The sequence below is a fragment of the Thalia democratica genome, chromosome 6 (assembly GCF_965202585.1).
Source record: "Thalia democratica chromosome 6, ktThaDemo2.hap1.1, whole genome shotgun sequence".
Classification (NCBI taxonomy): Eukaryota; Metazoa; Chordata; class Thaliacea; order Salpida; family Salpidae; genus Thalia; species Thalia democratica.
Genome location: NC_139170.1, coordinates 16600969 through 16621701, shown reverse-complemented (window position 1 = coordinate 16621701; position 20733 = coordinate 16600969).

The window sequence follows — 20733 nt, the reverse complement described above, 5'->3', positions numbered from 1 at the left end:
CTATCAATATATTGAATACAATAGTAACTATATTAAACTACTATCTTTCAATTTAAAAAAAACTTATAAAGTTTCATTCAAAATTTTGTTAGATTGTAAACTGTTATTACAAACTTGCACAAATAAATTTCCTAAACAAATCATACTTAAAGTTAATATATTGTTTTAAAATATTGTCATCACTTGGTCATCATTAAACTTAATCATTTAACTAATCAAAAATTCATTAATTAAAATATCAATAGCAGAAAAGAGTGTAATCTGTAATCTCAACTTGGAATATTCTACTAAAATGAAAACTTGAGCAGTTTTACTTAAAGTAGATGTCAATGTTATCAAAAACTACTTTTATTAACATTTATAAGAACAACTTACTACACATCTGGGAAAGACATCAATTTTTTACGTGTCATTTTTTATGAAAATCATTATGATAGGTAAGACCATCAAAGTTAGTTCAGCAAACAATTTTTTTTGGAATTTGAGAAAAATTAACTCAACTGACTTGAAACAGAACAAGGTACTATAACAAAAGAGTGTCTTTATTACTACAAAAATTAAAAGCCATTTTTAAAAACGTTTACAGGTTAAAGTCTTAAAGTTTATTTTGTGAAAATAATTTAAAAAAGGTTTTGTACAAACTTTGTAATGTTTACATTGGCTTGTAGAATTTCATAAAAATTTTGAAATTGTCTAGCGGGCCGGATAATCAACTTGCGGGCCGGATAAATTTTGTCCGCGGGCCGGATTCCATTTAAATTTAATAAAGGTTTGGGAGCCGGTCGTTTTGACTCCGGGGGGCGGATCCGGCCCGCGGGCCGTACGTTGCCCACCCCTAGTTTAAGCGGTAAGTATACTTCTAGGTTTATCTAAATAAAATACGTGTCATGAAGTTATTTTTACTCTTTTGTTCACTTGCTGTGGTTTGCTTAGCAAAAGTAAGTAATAAATTGTTATATAAATTTTTAATTACTAACCTGATTCATTAAATTTAAATTAATTGAATTTTTTAATTATGTTTTGGTAACATACTTTTGGTTATGTTTTTCCGTCTATTCCTAAAAAAGTAAAACATAAAAGTTTTTTTTGGTTTAAGAAGTAGTTTTTTTTTATGGATAGTTTTAAACTTTTTTTCCAGGAACAAATTCACTTGCGCTACCCGATGGATTTTATACTTAAGACTAGATTTAGAACTCGCCGAAATCGTCATTTCGAGATAATCTCAAGAAACGTCGATACAGCTCCTGCCGACATAGAAAAGTTTTACAAGAAAAAAAATCAATCAATACCCGAAGTAATGTTTAAAAAACTTAAAACTTCACATTTCTTAATTTAAGTTTATGATTTAAAGTCGATAACTATACCTATGTGCAGAAGTGTTTTGAAGCTTTTAATTTCTTTTTGAAGACCAAATAGGTGTTATATTTTACAATACTATTTAATTACAAACAAGAATCTAACTCTAAACTTTAAACAGTACCTAGCATTCAGAGTCGATGGTCCAAATCATCCAATGTATCAAGAACCGCTTCCAACAAAAGCTATTACGGTAAAAACGAGCGACTTGATGTCAGCTCAAGGATTTTTGAATGGAACTGACGTGAAAGGTAACCGTATCACTTTCGATTACAGCAACAGAGACCTTGTCGTAAGTTAACTTTGTAGTTTACTGCATAACTTACAGTTTTATACTTTAACTGCGGTATTGCAGGTATGTACTTACTGGAATAAATGGCGAAGAATAAACTATACCATTGAAGATCCAGACTTCTTTGATAGAAGTACGATCCGATATCTCGCAAGGCAATCAGGTAAGTATTAATATCTTTAATCTTTTAAAGAACAGAAATAAACTATTTTTCCACAGGGCAATTTGATAAAGATGGTAGCATTTTGCCTATAAAACGCTGTAAGTTGAGCGCGACTGTTATAACTAAGAATGGGGAATTGCTTTCAAGCAATTTGGTAGAAGCTTCTAAAGTTACTTTATCGCATTACAGAAAAATTAACGAACCACTTCCAAAAGTAAATTTAAGATACATGTTAGGTAACTATTTAATTACAAGTAAAATTAACTAACAGTTTTTATTTGTTACAAGCAGTCTTTCTAAATATTGAAAAAATTATTTTTTTTTTAAGTTATTTATGCTTATAAGTTTTTCAGCTGCTTATTAAAATTAGCTAAGTAAAATTCGTTTGTTAATACTACTTATTTTTGTTATAATGTTGTTTTTAGTTTTTAAAGAAAAATTAACATACGTAACTGACTTTTTGAGAAATTTAAATAAATATTTTAAGAAAAAGTGGTTATTTTAAATTGTTTTACAACTTAATTTGCTATCTTTTACTAGTGGGTAAGTTATACCAGAATGTATGTTAAAAAGTTACTAAAAAAGCTGTTATAACTCTTCGTGAACTTATTCAATTACATACGTACTTGACTTTATTTAAGTACTAAAGAACTGTGTTTAAATAATGTTAAAATCTAAAAATGTAACAGAGCTTGTTCATCAAAGTTGAAGAAGAGTCTGAAGGGGAATGTGCTGAAATTTCTGGTGTTTTCAAATTAGCTTGGCCTGAAGATGGTTTAAATATTCCGCAGCAGCAAAGTAGCAGCAGCCTGCAGTCGTGCAAGTATGTTGGAAGAATGATTGGACGCAAAAGTAACAAAGTCAGGCTCGAAGTTTGCAGATTTCTGGTGAGCCATTAACAAAATAAAAAATGTTTACTTCAGAATAATTTTTTTGGTTTAATAATTTTTAGTTTAGAAAAACTTTGAGTACTAACACAAAAGTAATACGACTTTCGCACTTTATGATTCCTCGATAAACGAAACATAAGGAATAATAACAAAATCATAACTAACCGTATATAAAATACAGTATCAGTTTTCTTTTATTTAATTTATATTAGTTATGAATTTTCATAAAACGATAAAATTCTGTAAAGCTTTGCAGCTCTGAATAATTGCCAAACTGATTTACTTTTAAATCTGTCTATTAGTTTTTACTTAAACGCAAAACAACTTCCAATAGGCAGTATATTTCGAAAAAAATGAAGAGAAGAAAATTTACACCGATTCTAATTATAAAACTCGTAAAAATGAAAATTTACCAGGTTATTTGAAAGCTTTTATACAGTCATTTATATTTATGAGTTACAAACGAATACTTGTTTGAAAATTTATAAAAATTGTAGTTTTCATATTAAAAGTAAAAATAAAATGTAAAAACTAGTACATATATAGTAAATTTAATAATTTATTGTTTTTGAGAATAGACAATTACTCAGTTTCACCGCAGAGCGGATTTTCAAATTGTTAATCTGTAGTAAAATAATAATGTTAAAAATGACAAATAATTAAAAATTGGTTTGAGATAAGTTTATATACAAAAAAAAATAAATAAATTAAAAATTAAATTGATGCAAAACAACCTTTAACTTAAAAACTATCAAATTATAGTCTACAAACAATACAATTAAATCATAGTATACAGTGGGGTATTGATATCTAATGGATTTAAAAAGATAAAAACTTTTACAGAGTTAGAAGTTATGAAGTAGTAGATACATACTATTAAGCACACAGTTCTAATAATAAATTAATAATGTAATAATGTTCAAAATAAAACCAGGAAGTAAACATTAAAAAATTTTATGAAGGCATTGTTGTTGTTGTTGTTGTTGTTGTTGTTGTTAACACAGTTGTATTATAATGACAAAGAATAAAATGGATTTTTGTGAAAAATATTAGATAGGCGAAAAATAGAATGAGGGTTAGATTTCAGATGTTAAATTTAAAAAATAATATAAAAAATTAAATGTATTTAGTTGAGAGATAATCAAAGAGAGAATAAACTACTAATAATCCAACTCAAAAAAAAATATATATATACTAATTCTCAAGTAATTATGATTTACAACTGGAAATGGGTATATTATAAGGTATGAACAATTTATCTGATATCTTAATGAAATATATTTAACTAATAAACAGACTTTAAAAAGAGAAAAATAAAAATAACATAGTTTTAACAGTTTAAGACTGAGAATGGGAATAATGTTATAATACATGCACAAATAATAAAATATCTTAATAAAATTGATACCTATGTGAGATATAAATTAAAAATATTCATTTAAGTAATGTGGGCATTGGGTTATCAGTTCGTTTCTCTTGTATAAGGTTTTTCTTTTGTCTGCTAGGGCTATATGGAGTCTTTCTAGGTTACATAAAGTGCACATGTTAGTATAATTTGTGTTAGATTTTACTGATTCTACTATTTTCCATTCAATTGAGTATTTTATATGGTTACTGTATAGATCCCATAGGTGATTTGCAAGTTGGGTATAATTTTTGGGTTTGCTTTTAAAAGGTTTTGGGAAAGAGGTTTTGTGTTCATTATATCTAGACTTAAATGTTCTTTTGGTTGAACCAATATAAATTTTGTGGTCATTTACGGATGTGGAGACTTTAGCTTGACATATGACATTACTTAGGCAACACTTGTTATGCACGGGGCAGTTTGTTTTTGTTCTACAATTACAAAGTTTTTCGTTTTAATCTGATTTTTTCGTGAGTTTTTTGTTGTGTGAATTTATAAGGGCCATAACATTTGGTGTGCAGCAGTATGATATTTTTATAGAACTTCTGTTGACTATTTTGTGATAGATGCTGTCTTTCTTAAAATGTTTATCTACTAAATCCAGGAAAAGTTTACCAATTTTAGTCTGTACAGATTTACAAAAGGCCGGGATTGTAATAAATGCGATTTCTTTTTTTAATTTTGTTAATGTTTGTACTATAAAATTGTTTGTAGGTTAAATTATATTTAAAATTACTTTTGTTTAACGCATTTTGGTATAAGCCTTTGGTGTTATTAAAAACTTCTTCATTTTTAGATAGTTTGCATAATCTTTTTTCAGTCATTTTTAGTATATTGTTACGTATATTTTTAGGATGGTTGGAATTGTTGTTGATGTAGCTAGTTTTGGAATTAGGTTTACGGTAGGGACTGTAGGTGTTTAGGGATAGGTCCAGGGAGACGTCAAGAAATTCTGTGCTAGTGTTGCCAATATCAACTGTAATTTCAAAGCCTATTGAAGACATTTTTTTTATAAGTGACTTTTTAATTTTTTCAAGGGTGGTTCCAGAGGATTGTTTTATAAATGCAAGACCATCATCTTTCATTAATTTTGATATAAAAAATTTTACCCTTCAATAAAAAAACCTCACCAAAGCTATTAAATTTGCAGAAAATTACACAACCTTCAACAAACAAGAAATAGACACCCTTATGCACACTTGCCAAAACATTATATTTTATGACAACAGAATCTGGACCAAAAAAACAAATAACAATAACTTTGATATAGCTATGGGTTCATTCCAGGGCGCCGAGGTCTGCGATTTAATAGGCTTATACATCCTAAGCGAAAAATCCCCAATCACAGGTCCATCAAATATAGGCTTATATAGAGATGATGGTCTTGCAATTATAAAACAATCCTCTGGAATCACCCTTGAAAAAATTAAAAAGTCCAGAGGGCTTTTTCATATCATAATCGAACCTTATCTGAACCTTAGCAAAAAGGTAAGTAGATCACTGCAACCTAACTAACTATTATGTGAAAAACTTTAGATATTGAAGAAAAGACAAACAATGAACAAACTACTCAAGAAATTCAAGCAGAACTAGACTTAACATTTTTGGTCGACCAAAACCTAATTAATCATTTAGGTACCTACAAAAGAGTTGTTTTTTCTATTGTTCAACAAGTAAGTTTTTATAATTCTTTACGTAAAAATATTGCACTTCTACTTAAAAACAAACTTGTAAAAGGACTAGAAAACTTTTTGAGATAGGTAATAAGATACTTTTTAATTAGCTAAGTTTAAAATAATAATTTAGTTACATATATGTTAATATATTTCGATAAGTTTTACTAACTAATTTACTATAAAGTAGTAGTAATAAAACTCTCTACACCTGACAGCATAGTATTTTGTCCTTTAGCTTCTTAGAAGAATAAGAAAAAAAGTAATTTAAAATGTTTAAAACTTAATTAAATACTTAACTTTAACGTTGTCAATTACAGTTGTTTTTTAAACTAAGCTCGTTTTTAGAACTCGATTATATAAACTTAGTCAACGTAGACTACTTTAAGTATATATTTAAAACATGCTAAGTTTAACTTAACTAGTTTTTTATGCTAAGTTTTGTAGTATACTTTGATACTTATAAATAAACTTGAAAATATATGTTAAACATTTTTAGTAATATATAATAACATTACAAGTTTTCTAAAACTGTTTAGCAAAATAATTATTTATTTAGATTTAAACTTGATAAATAACTAAAAATAATTAACAAAATTGCAAATAAAACTTAGTTTTTAATCCTTAAGTGTTTTTAAAACTAAGTTGAGTATATCTAGTAAACCTCTATTCTTAATTAAAAACAATAAACTACAGGCTAACTATTATTTTGACCTACCAAGATTTATGCAAGATAAAAAAATGAAGCTCAACATCAATGGTATACAAATTCTTGATGAAGAAAAGGTTGTTATTTCAAAATACCTTGATATTTTTACCATTATTAGAAACCAAGTATCAAAAAAATATCAGCTGTTAAAAATCATAAAACGAATAAGTTTTCAAATTTATACTAGTAAGCATTATATTTTATTTAAAAGACAATTTTGTCTTGTGAACACTTAAAAAAAAGTATTCGTCGTTTAATTATAAGGTGTTATTTGTAAATGGACTTTACATGAAAAGTAATTTAAGTTTACTTTATATAGTCGGAAATTTGGAGTAGCAAGAGTGACAAGAAAGTTTTAGATTTGCTTAAAACTTTTGTTTCAAAAAACGAAGCTTTCAATGAGAACTACGACAAAGATAATACAGACATCGTTGTATTTCTTCGAAGCAAAAAAAGAAACAATTTCGGTATGTCACAAGTCTTTCATAACTCTTTAGAAATGTTTTATATTAGTTGACTTACTTTAGCGACTTCTAACTTCAAAAAGAAGAACGTAAACAAGCAACCAATGGCAGTTGTTAATTTTGAAAGCATCGAAGAGTCGGCAAGGCTGCTAGCAAGAGAAGTTTCACAGATGTTAGTTTTTATTTATAATTGAGCAATTTGAATTAAAAACTGCATTTATAAAATTAGAATTGCTTTTTTGTTTAAAAATAGTTCTCTTGTCAGTATTTGCTTCGGTTTATAAAAATTAAAATGAACTTGAACTCAATATTAAAAAAAACAGTATTGGAGTTAAAAACATTGGACAGCAGTATGGAGTAGAGTTCGGAGAAAGTCCAAATGTTCAGTACATAATGACTGGAAACAAGCATTATAAACATTTCAATTTTACAAAAATCGTTGACTGGAGCACAAGCACACAGGAGCAAACTGGAGATTTGTTGAGGTTAGTTCTATTCAAATGTTAATGTGCATTATCAGTTGCTACTTTTAAACATAACTAGTACTGTCTAATGCGGTTTATACCAAACAGTTTAAACGAAGGATTGTTTGCTGAGTCATCAGCATCACGAATGCAGGTTCCAACAGTGTTCATGAGTTACGAGGAACAGTGTAAAGCTATTTTAGAAGGGGACGATGATAAACTGTACCACTTCAAAGATAACCACAATCAAGTATGTGGTTTTACAAATAAAGAAAGAATCTTGTAACGAAACTTACTTAAACTATTCAAATGAAATTAAAACTTGCCACCTAAAACTTTAAAATTGTGTAATAGTATGAATTATTTCTATTCTTTTATACCTCTTAGATACTGTTTAAAAGTCTAAAGTTGGGTACATTAAAATTTAAATTAAAAGCATTTATAACTACATGCAAGTGCGAAGTAATTGAAAAATATAGCCAAGATTATGTTTAAGTAATGAAAATATGTTTTTTCAAGAATCCAAACAGATGCAAAGTGATGACATGCCACAAAAAAATAGGCAGTTCTAAAGAGAAAGTTTACAAACAATTAGTTCTATTGGAAGGTACTGATTGCGGCTCCAACGCGGTAAGCAAAATGATTTTTAGTGTACTTATAAGTTATAAATAGTGTATGTTTTGTTTGTATTACAAATGCGCTAAGAACCACTTCTATATGTTTTAATTAGAAATGAACCGTTAACAACTTTTTCAGGTGTGTATAAATGGATACTGCAGAAATATGCAAAGTTATGATCTTTTGCTTGAAAACGAATGGAAAGAATGGACTCCGGTGGAATGTGACGATTGCGAAGGAAAAAAATTTGAAAGAGAATGCATTTGGAAGTTAGTTCTTGAAGTATACTATACTTTTGGGTGCTTAAAACTAGTTTATGCTTATTGTTGAGCTCTATTAAAGGTTATTGTGAAAGTTTGTAATACAAAACTAAAAAATTACTTAATAAACTCGTTTAACTAATATCTGAACACTTTTACAGTGGTCAAAATGGTGGCAGTTTATATGGTGGTTGCTTCGGTGCAAGCGAAAAAACAGTGCAAGATAGCTAATAAAAAAACGATACATTCTAGAATGAGCTACAATTAATTTCTGCACCAATTTCATTGTTTTTATAACTTACATACACTTTAATAAAATTTAATACATCGTTCGTAGTACAAAATTTATTTTAACAAAATATTATAATGTTGGAACATAAGTGATCAGTAACTATACAATGAAATATACAAGAAGCACAATTTAAATAAAACCAGGTGTATCTCGAGCAATCTTCAACAGTAGAGTACAAAGCTAAGAAGAGATAAGATTTTACAAACTTATATTGTAACCAAGTAATCATAAAGTAATCATGAGATTAATAAAAGATAAAAGAAATTAAAACAATTAAAATAGCTTAAGTTTACTTACGTTATAATTGATCTACAGTAAAACTATCTATAAGTTGCAGATCAATAAGTTTGTAAAATCTTATCTCTGGTTAACTTTGTACTCACTGATGAGAATTGCTCGAAATATATCTAGTTTTATTAAAACTGTGTGTCTTGTATATCTTGTTGTATAAGATATTATAACTTTATAACTGTGTACCTACGGCATAAATTAGTGTTTATAAATTAGTTATAAAGAAAAAAAAGATATCTTAATTAAATGTTTTAAAAAAATGAATAGTTTTATTCAACATTAAAACAAAAATAAAACATAAAGAAAGTTATTAAAGACTTTTAATAAAAACTTATCATAAACTAGAATAAACGATTTAATTAAAATAAGATGTTTCTAAAATGTCTTTTTTATGAAAATTATATAGTATATATCTTAAAAAAAAAGATTAAAAAGTTTTTTTTTTCATATCGTCAAAAAACTAAAACTATTCTTTTGTTGGAAGAAAAATACTTTTTAAAATTAAAGTTAAAAAGTTAAAGAAAAACTTGTTTTTTAAGTTCACCTCTGTCAGTAAATTAAAATTAAAAACAAAAGTACTTGTTTAAATAAATTATTAGTTTAATAGTTTTAGTAATTTATGCAATAGTATAGTAGTATTTTTTATTAGAACACTTTTAAATCACCTCAGATTTTTTTTTGAACTCTTTAACTTGAAAACTTAAACTAACTTAGTCTTGATTTTTTTTTCATTAATTGAAAGAAATCTGTCGTCGGTAATAGCAAGAAGTGTTATCGTTTCATTAGTGAGTTCTAAGGAAATTGAGAAGCAAATTTCAAATTTTGAAGTTAGTAGTTTTCTTAAGTTGAAATATTAGTTTTTATTTTTACGTAGGTTTTAATTTTTGTTAAACTTATAACAAAATACTTTTCAAGATCTTTTATTTCAAAATCAGACTTTTTTTTCTAAAAAAGCACTTGATTTAGCTTGGTTTTAAGTGATTTTAAGCCTTCATATATTTATTAAATGTGATAAAAACCAAATGACAATACAACATTTAGTGATAAATTTTTGTAAATTAATGTTGGTATATTGCTTATAGTGATAATAAGAAAAAAAATATTTATAATAACTATTAATTAAAATTTTTAAAATGAGCTAAACTGCTTATTTTCTTGATAATATGACAATGCTAATCAAAACATTTACTTTTTAATCAAAAAAACTTTAATTAATACAACTAAAAACAAGCCTTTTGGTACATATTTGAACTTAAACGAGTTTTAAATATTTTAAGCATATATAAATCAACAGTCAAAATGGATTTTTATTATTGTAAATGTTTAGTTTGAGATATGTATCCATAAAACACTTATTTTTTTATTTTTTGTACAAAACCAGATTCAAAAAAATAGTTTAGAAGATGAATAAAAAGTTTCAAAAAGTTTATTTTTAAATATCTCTGTAGTTTAAAATAATTTTAAAACGTATTATAAAAATAAAAGCTAATTTACAAAAAAAATTGGTATGTTTAGATTTTACTTAGATATGGTAGAAATATATAATTTTATTCTATTGAAGATATTAATAAACTTATTCTTATAAAAAAATACATAATTTTTTAACAAAATATACCTAACTTACTACTTTTTATAGAATTTTTTTTTGTTAGCAAACAAAAATCGAACTATAAGTGAAAGCTAAAGACTAAATTTTGCCGAAAGTTAAGCAAGAATTAATTTATAAGAAAAATTATTATGGTAAACCTGACACATAACTAAAGTTATAAAACAAAACTTAATTAGAAACCTTTGTAATAAATTTTTCTATTATAAACTATTATTTTTTGTACTGATAATCATATAGTTAGTGTAATATCATCATATGAAGTATAAACTATTATGCAAATTAAAATGAAAAAAAAAAGTGTAAAAATGTTTAGTACAACTTTATATTGATTCGTTTTTCATAGTACTTTTTGTATAAAAAGTCTTTACTTGATATCAAAATATATAAACGTCGGTATATCAAAATAAATAATTATGTTTTTGAATAAGAAATCATGAATAATAATTACACTTTGTTAAAGTTTCATTGTCTTTGTATTCATAAATAATTTTAACTTAAGCAAATTTTAAAAGTAAAGAATGAAAGAATGCTAACTTTTACATATTTTTTTATTACTTAAAACAATTGTAAATTTCTGAAAGTCTAAAAAGAACTCTTAACTTAATTAGAGTAAAATGTTCTTGAAGATCTCAACAGTCGTACTGTTCCAGAAACTTTTTTGTAGCTTCAGAATCAAACAGATCTACTTTTCCTTGGTTAAAGTTCTGGCTTCGATTTTCAATTGAGTTTTTTCTAGACGTATTCGTCTTTGTTTTCTTCTTACATCTAAACATACAGCATCTTAGAGTTGTTGCAGCTGTAATTCCTAAAAACAATGAAACTATTGAAGCTATATTGTTCGACGTTTTGCTGTAATAAGTCCGTACTAAAAACCATAACAAATAAACTACTGACTCTTGTTTTTCATTTTCAACTGTTGCAATGACACTTGTACAAATACAAAACAGTACTAAGTAGATAATTTTTTTCTTTACTTTAAAATTATGCATTGAGAACTGAGTTGTAGATTAAAGTTTACTCAACTAATTATCATTACTACTTAGTTTACTAAGCATTTTTTTAAGTTTAATGTTTCATTTTTAGTCATGTGATTTATGTACTTTAAACTGTTTTAAATGTTACTGTTTACCTTTTGGTAAATTGAAAAATAACATCTTTAGGTCTTTATGTAAAAACAAAAACTAAGTTTTAATTTGTTACTGTAAGAATAGTTGTAATTAACGAATGCAAATGTAATTATTTTCTAAATAGATTTTTAGTATGTACTTTACAAAAAGTTTTTGTAAGTTCATTCTGTATAATAATCAAAGCAAATCGAAAAGATCAAAAAAAAAGACAATAAATCAAAACTAAGAAGATAATTTGAAAATTTTTTGAACTAGTCAAAATTAAAAAAACTGTTATACAAATAATTTCGTAAACGACAAAATTGTACACAATGTATTTGAAACTACATATTTTAATTTCTAACTTGCACTAAAAAATCTAAAGTTTTAGAAAAAATAAACTAAATTTGAAAATATTTTATTTTTTTAATTACATCTTTAAAATATTATTAGACTAAAGTAAAATCTTGAAATAGTACTAATATAAAAGTTGTTAAAATTCCAACGACAAAAATTGGGAGCTTTAGAAAGAAGTTTTTTGAAATGCGTTTCTAGTATAATGGAATTTGAAATGTAAGGAAATGCAACTATCTTAAAAATAAATATATTGTTATTTTTATAATATGTGTAAACTTGATCAAGGTAGAATATAGGCTTTAAAGATGTACTGTTTACAAAAGCAAAGAGACTTATTTGTATCAATAGAATTGTTATTAGTTTTTTTTTATCTTAAATATTTAGTAAAAACATCTTTTTCAGAAACTGTAACAATTACATAGTTGTAATTTAGACACTATATTGTATTTACATTTGCTGAAGTATATACAGTCTTACTATTAGCTTAAAAATACTTCTTAAATTAAATTTTGTTTTATTACCAAAGCTAAAAGTGTTTTATGAGGCATTTTATAAGCGTGAGTTTTATTAATTGATACTTTTTGACTAGCTGTTTTTAAAACTACTTACAATATTAAAGTAATTATAAGGAACCTAGATCATGAAAAGTATAATAAAATAAACTTAAGAGCATCTTAAAACTAAGATTGTTCAGTTTTATTAACTTCCTGATATTAATACCAAATTTTTTATAGCTTATTACATGAAGCAGATCTATATTTATAACTTACAACAATTAAAAAAATAGCATAAGCAATATTATCTAAAAATAATACAGTATGTATAAAAAACTGATTTTTTACCTGTACTTATATATTGCCAAAAAAGTTTTATCTTATACTGATTTTGCTTTTCTGTTACTTTAGTTTTGTTAGAATTTAAAACTTTAGTTATTTAATAAAACAAAACAATTTTAGTTCTAATTAGTTTTTCAATAATTAAAACTTTAAAAGAAGCATTGCATTATTTGATTGATTGTAGAACTTAAAGTAGGTCTGGCTTAACTTAAAATGATAAGTTTAAAGAATAAAAAGTTGTTACTTTATCAATTTAAGAACTAATTTTTATATGAATCTTGTATTTTGTACTTTATTTTATTTATAAATAATTCATTTTTAACTTACTGAGATTATAAAAATCAGTAAGCGACGATAAACAATAATTTAACTATTAGTTTATGCATGTATAAATAAAACAAGTTTTATATCTTAACAATATCACAACAATCTTACTTTTTAATAAAATTGTAGAAAGTTTTTTTTTGAAAGTTTTTATAGATCTAAAATTTGTTAACCAAGTAGCCTTCTACTACAATTTGTTTTATTTTACTGTAAATGTTTTTATCACGTGTAGTAAGCAGAATTGTACTACTTTCGTTCAATAAAAACATAATTAGTTTTTACATTTGCAGAACACGTTTATCTAAACATAGAATATAAACATTTTGTTTGATCAAATGCTTCTTTCTATGGCACATGTTTACAACTTTATGCTTTGTAAAATTTTTAAAGCCTACTGTAAAACTTGAAGTTTTGCAATTAAGATTTTAGTAATATAATTTAACTATCAGAATTTAAAAACTAAGTACTAGTATCAGTAAAAATGAGTTTGGCAGTTTCACCGATGACTAAAAACGTTAACAACATGCATCGTTCTTCATCTTTTTTCTTTACTAAATTCTATCCGGAAAACAACTTGCTTTTAGTACAAATTGGAGACAGTTTTGAAGTGCACGAGTGTGAAAAATCAAAGCAAGAAACTTCGAAGGTATCTTTTTTTGTAATATGTCAAAATGATATAACTAAACAGAAATGGTAGGTTTCAATTATGAGCTTTTGTAAATTATTTTTTTAATACAGCTTAAATTAACATTACAAAGTTTCTATAGTTTAAGTTTTAAAATTGTCTTTTTTTTTTAAGAATATAATAAGTTAACTAAATCTTTTTAATTTAAAAAAAAAAATTAAAATATTAGATGTAAATTTTTACAAACTCAATAAGTTTATAAAAGTTAAATGATTGAACGAATAAGTTTTGCAAAATCAATGGAAAAGTTCGGTATGCAATATTTTTTTTGTGTTTTTAAAAGTCCTAAAATTTCAAAATACCTATTTAGACTTTAGACTTAAAAATTTAATAAAATGATAGCTTTTTTATAGAAAATTACTAATAAAATTATTATTTTTAATATCAAAAGTTAGGAACCATGGTACACAACGATGTAATTAAAAACTTAATAAAAATATTTTATTTCCGCAAAGGAATATTACTATTAGAAGCCAATGTGTAATTAATTACAATTTTTAATTTATTATTTGTAAACCTTGCATGAAACACTCTGAATTTTAACAAACTCTAAATGTAAAATTGTACTTTGTTGCAAAAAAAAGGTAGAAATAATTATTAATTTCAAAATAAAGATAGAAAAAATAGCTCGGTATAAACATGAAATAGATTTTGTATTACCAAATTGATGCAAAACTATATGAATTTAGACTTTAGAATTCCGTACTAGTAAAATTTTTTAACAGACTGATACATTTAGTTTGCCATATGTAACATTTAGTTAAAAAAAAAAAACATGCATTTAAAATTGATAAATTCTTTAAAATTTATCTAGTTGTATGACCTAAATTTCATAGTAATTATGAAAATATATTGACTTTGAAATATACCTTGTAATAATTATACACAAAAACTTTTTTTTTACAAATTTTATATAAATTTTTATCGCTTTTGTTCCAAAACTTAAAATTATTAAGTTAAATAGTTTTTACGTTTCTTTTAGATTTAAAAATAAGTAATAAAAAAAAGTTTTGTTTTCTGCAACACTAGAATATATTACGAAAATATTGAAACTTACTAATTACTCAGGAGAACAAATTATTATTTCAGGTTTTGAAATCAGTTTTTACACACCTTAAATTCACATTTGTTTAATGAAAATTGCAATAAAATTGTGATTATGTGTTTGACTTAATTAAAAAATAAAACAGCAATTTTCAATTATGCAGATATTCAGCTGCCGTGAAAGTGCGGTTTACATCGCAGAGTATTTTCCTAAATCATGTTTGCTAGCCTTGGTTACTTTAGAAGACAGAAAACAAGTGAAAGTTTATAATATTTCAAGAAATGCTGAGCTTTGTTGTTTAAAGTTTATATTTTTATTCAAATAGAATATATTTATACTTTTAAATAATATATAGATAACCGATTGTAAAACAAGCTGAATTTTGGAATATATTGAGTAAAATGAGTTTTTTTTTATAATTCTAGATTATTCCTAAAACTGTTTTGTTTTATTTTTAGGTTCTCAACGAAAATCGTTACAGTCCAGGCAAACGAAGAATTTATGATCGTAGTCACCAAATCGATGATGTACATGTACGTCACTCAAAGTGAGTTCAAAAAGTGTAACGTCATTGGCATTAATTGCAACGTCCCAAACAAAAATTGCGCGGTTCTTGCCTGCAAGGCGAACACGTTTGTCTACAGTGACGAAGACAGACCGGGGCTGCTAAAAACTTTAGAAACGATCGGCCTAAGATCATTCAAGTTCATGACGCAGCCCGAACATATAACATCGCTGGCAGTCAGCGAGAACGGATCTAAGGCAGCCGTTTGCTACGAGGACTCGAGGAGAGTTCTCGTGTATTCGGCGTCGGGGAATTTGTTGCACAACTGTCGCGTTGGCGGAGTCGTAAAATCTTACTTGATCGAGTCAATAGCCTTCGGTTCGAACGGGAGTTTTCTCGCAGTCACCACTGACACCGATGCAGCGTTTGTTTACAAGCTGGGCGACGAACAAAAGAAGGAAGAAGCCAAGAGGTCTTTTACTTATAGAATTAAAGCCGCTGTGAAGCCTTGTAAGACTTTGGCTTTGAGCTCGACCGGACGAGGAAGCTATATTTGCGCAAACAACTCGAACTCGGAAAAAAAATGCTGCTTCACAGTAATCGCAGTAACAAAATTAGGAAAAGTGCAGAGATTTACCATTTCGAAACATTCTGGTCAGTGTTGCAAAATTTCGACAAACAGGATTTCTCTGAGTAATCAGCTGCTTAAAAGTAAGCGTTTTTCTGCTACTAGTTGGCCTCTCTACGAGTTTGTCCAGTCTTCTTATGTTACTTTGAATTTGATAGAACAAGAAGATAGCAGTATGGAGGTAGCCGAGAAACTTAGACCCATTGCAACTACTGAGTTATAAAATTTATATCATACATTAAGTATTTTTTTAAGTTCTGTTCAAATAAAGTTCAGTGATTTTTTAAAAACTAGTGTTTATACATAAAAAGGTGAGTGTATTTATACAAAGCCTAAAAGCATAAAAAGTATATTATATGTTTTAAACTTGTGCAAAAAACTCTTGACTAAGTTAAAAACACTTAGTATATCTGAAAAAATAACTAGATAAAGATTAAAGTGTTTTACTTTACATTTATACAACTATGTATTAATAATGACTTAGTATTGTTGCAAAAGATTAGCATGTATCTACTATAGAAATATATGACAATGTCGACATCTTTAAACGGTTTATTGATTTAGCTAAAATTGTATCTAAAAATTATTTTATTAATTTTAAGTAAAACTAAAGTTAGAGCTTGTATAAAGTGTTTTATTGTTTTTATAAAGTTTGTAAGTTAAAAAACATTCTGAAAGTAATGACTGTATTTTTAGTTATGTTTAAGTTCTAAAAATTTAGTAACAGCTTTTCATGAAAGCAATTTAAAACGAAACCAAAATGCATAAAACATTTGTAGTAATTAGAAATATTTAATGATTAATTATTTATATATAAATAGCAAAATGAAGCTTATACTAATACATTTAAATTACTTTATATGTAATTAATTCTTTAATTTGATTTTTTTTATAATAATAAAGTTGTTTAAAGGTTCTTAGAATCTAGCGGCATTATTCCTAAAATAAAACTAAACAACTTTGTGTGAAACATATAAAAAAAATCCAAAACTCTGCAATTTCTTTACTAAGAATAAAAATAACATTTCCTTTAGAACTTTTTTAAAAACTGGTTTAAAGTTTATTAAGATACAAGACTTTAGATCTTTTATATAGATAAAAAACTCAAACAACATTTTTTTTCTTAAAATTTATTTATTGTTTTTATACTGTATACCAGGAGCGACTCGTATGGTTGTGCATTTGCCCCACTAAAGTACTAAAAAAAGCAATCTAAAACAAAAAACTTAGTAACCTTCTAACTTTACTTCAATTTAAATTATGACCATTGTTCTCAAAAACCGAGCGCACTTACTGTAGATCTCAGCGCATTGTTGGAGAAAGAAATGTTTTAATGCAAAATTACCATAAAAATGTGCGCATATATTTAGTTTGCGCCTTTCAAATTTTTTTTATAATTTTGCAAAATTAATTATTATTTTATGCAAGTTTAATTCAAACCGTTATTGATCAACGTATGTCTATACAACTTATAATGTTAACTTTGTAAACTATTCTATTTAATTATATTAAATTATAAAGTTTTAGATAAAAACAAAACAAAAAAAAATTCAAAAATTGTAAAAAATATATTAGTTACTTTAATATAGTTTTAGTATTTTTTTATGTATAAAAAACTATAAATAAATTGAACTATGATAAATTTAAATTAAAGTAATTTGAAACATAAACCTAAGTTTTGACACACCTAAGCAACAAAGTTTACTCATAGGGGGGATTCAAAACTGGTTATTTTTATTATGCCAATCAGAACTAAACTGTTTTTATCTTTTCAAAAGAGCAAACTTTTATTCTGTGTTGATATTCAATTGATATAAATACTACAAACTAGACAAGCTACACTTCAAATTAAAACATGTATAATAAAAAAAGGAACAGCTCAAAATTTCACTAAGACAAAATTGCACGAGTGAAAAATTTGCACGGAGGATTAATTATGCACGAGTGACAATTTTGCACAGAGAGTCATTTTTGAACGAAATAAAAAATAGAAAAAAATTAAGACAGATAAAAATAAAAACTAAAAGATAAGTTAATAAAAAAAGCTACCGATCGAGGGTAAGGGTTAGGGATAACAGTGATTGTTAAAACAAAGTATAACTAATAAAAGTTATTATAAAAATGATAAATATTAAGTAAATTAGAAAAAAAAGCTACCGATCGAGGGTAAGGGTTAGGGTTAACAGTGATGATAAAAATAAAACAAAAAAAAAATTATTATAAACAAAAAGGTCTTTGTCCGAGTTGGAGTAGTCGTGCACCCTATATATGTAAACGTTTTGGTTTTAAGAAAACAAATAGAGAGATCTCAACTTAGTTTGTAAAATAGATTTTTGAAAGAATAAATTCAGTACAAAATTTTGATGAATATTAATTTGAAAAACGTTACTTAAAAGTTAGTTTGAAAAGATTACAATAAAAAAAAACGAGTTATCAATCTACCCCTTGAAATAGTTTTAAGCTTTTCGAAAGTTCAGTTCAGACTAGTTTTAATAACGTTTTTTTTCTATTGATAAATATGTGTTTTGTGTTAAATGTTGAATCTCTTTGTTACTATTGTTAAGCTACATACTGTTCACTTGTAATAAATGTTTTGTTAAAACTCAGTAATAATAGTAATAAAATGAAACTTTACGATTAATATAACTTTATATCAAATTAATACTTTAAATATGCTCGGAAACTAAGTTTATTTTGAAGAACTTAGTTTATTCAGTTAAGCTCAGGATTATTCAAATTTTTCCAAATTTTGAAAAACTCAGGCCAACTCAGGCTAGTTTAAAAACTTTTAAAAACACAGGCTACTTTGTATATATATTTTTTTTAGTTTTAGGCTAGTTTTTTTGAATTTGAAATTTTTATAAAATCTATTTGCTTTTATAAATTCATTATATTGTTTTTTTAAATTTTTAAATTTATTAACAACACAATGTTTTACTCGCTTGAAACTAGTCAAACGAGATCATCAGTTGAATAAACTCTTATTCAAATAGAATATTTAATATATCATTTTTCTTATATTAAAGTTGAGAACTTTGATTGTCATCTTTAAAGTAAAAAAGTACACACTACTATTATTTTAAAATTTTAAGTATTTATGCTTGATTAATAATAAGTTTGCTCAGGTTTTGTCTCTTAAAATATTTTTAAAATTTATCAACAAACCCAGGCTGACTCAGGAACGTTTATACAACTCATGTTACTTTATGCTCATATAGACTAGGTTTTTGTTGAAAAAAGTAGCACTCTGTTGAAAATAATTCTTTTAGTACAAAGCTGTAATTTTATACTAGTTAAAAGCATAAAAACTGTAAGTTTAAAAACTTTCTTCACTAAATCTGTAGTATATTGATTAAATACCTTCAATTTGCTTGTAAACAAAATTTTAATTAAATAAGTTAGTCAAACAAATCATCAGTTGGATAAACTCTTAATCAAATAGAATATTTAATTGATCATTCTCCTTATATTTAAGTTGAGAACTTTGATTGTCTTCTTTAAAGTAAAAAGTACACACTATTGTTGTTTTAACATTTTAAGTAAAGCTAGTGGTTGCAAAATACTCAGGTTACTCAGGATAATTAAAACTTGTTTAAAAAAAACCAGCATAAATCAAAGGTTTGTAATATTTTGAAAAACCTGTCTGATTCAGGCTTGTCTAAACTTTATTCTTTAAAACTCAGGCTACTATGGATATCTTTTATAAATTTCAGTTATTTTTTTTAACCCCATACTTTTATTTATTAAGTATTGCGATTTTATTATACCCGTTTTTCTATTATATATTAGTGGTTTTTTATATGTTTTTTTTTTACTTTTGAGCTAGTTGAATTATGATTTCTTTTCTGTTTTTGACTAATATTTATTCTTTATTCAACTTTTTCTTATAAACTCAGGCTATCACTCAGAGTAGCTTTTTTTCTTTAAGACAAGATTTCCCAAACTTTTTTCAAATAAATTAAAATTGAAATTAAATATTTTCAATACATATAAAATAGAACATTAGCCCATTAATTGTTAACTAAACATAGATTTAGATAATAACTTTAATATCAACATTTTCACCTGTAAAAGTAAATATCAATTACTATTCTTTAATAGTTAATTTTGAAGTAACAAATTTAAAAATCAAAATGAAAAGTGCACAATATTTTGTAAACAATTTAAAAACAGCTTGAACTAGTTTAAAGTTATAAACTATTTAATATGTCATAAATAATAGATCATGGTAGTAAACTTGCTAAGATAATGCACTAGTTTTTATAACATTATTAGTTTAAAATAAAGTATTTATATATTATTTTTTAAGATAGTGCACTGTTTTTTAATTAGATATTGCAAGCGCAACTTGACTTTAAATACATTAAAATCAATGTTATTGACCTTGTATACAATAACTTACTTGTGGAATAATTGCTACAATATTTTATTTGTTCTAAATTTAGCTTTTATAAATTGGGTTTTATTTAGCAGTTTACCATATCTATTTTAGCATGATAAGTTAATTTAATATTCTTTTTCTACATGAACAATACTTTTTATATAATGAAAGTTTTAACTGAGTGTTTTGATGGGTTTTATTGTCATTGGTTCAGTACAAGTTGTAGCCATTACTATTACAAAATTATACTTTAAACTATTAATAAAAAGTTTTATATACTACTTATAAATTTGTAAAGTGAATTATTTGCTACTCACTTTAAAAAAATCCTAGAACCGCCCAAGATACTTAACTAATTTTAATATTAAATTTTATAAAAA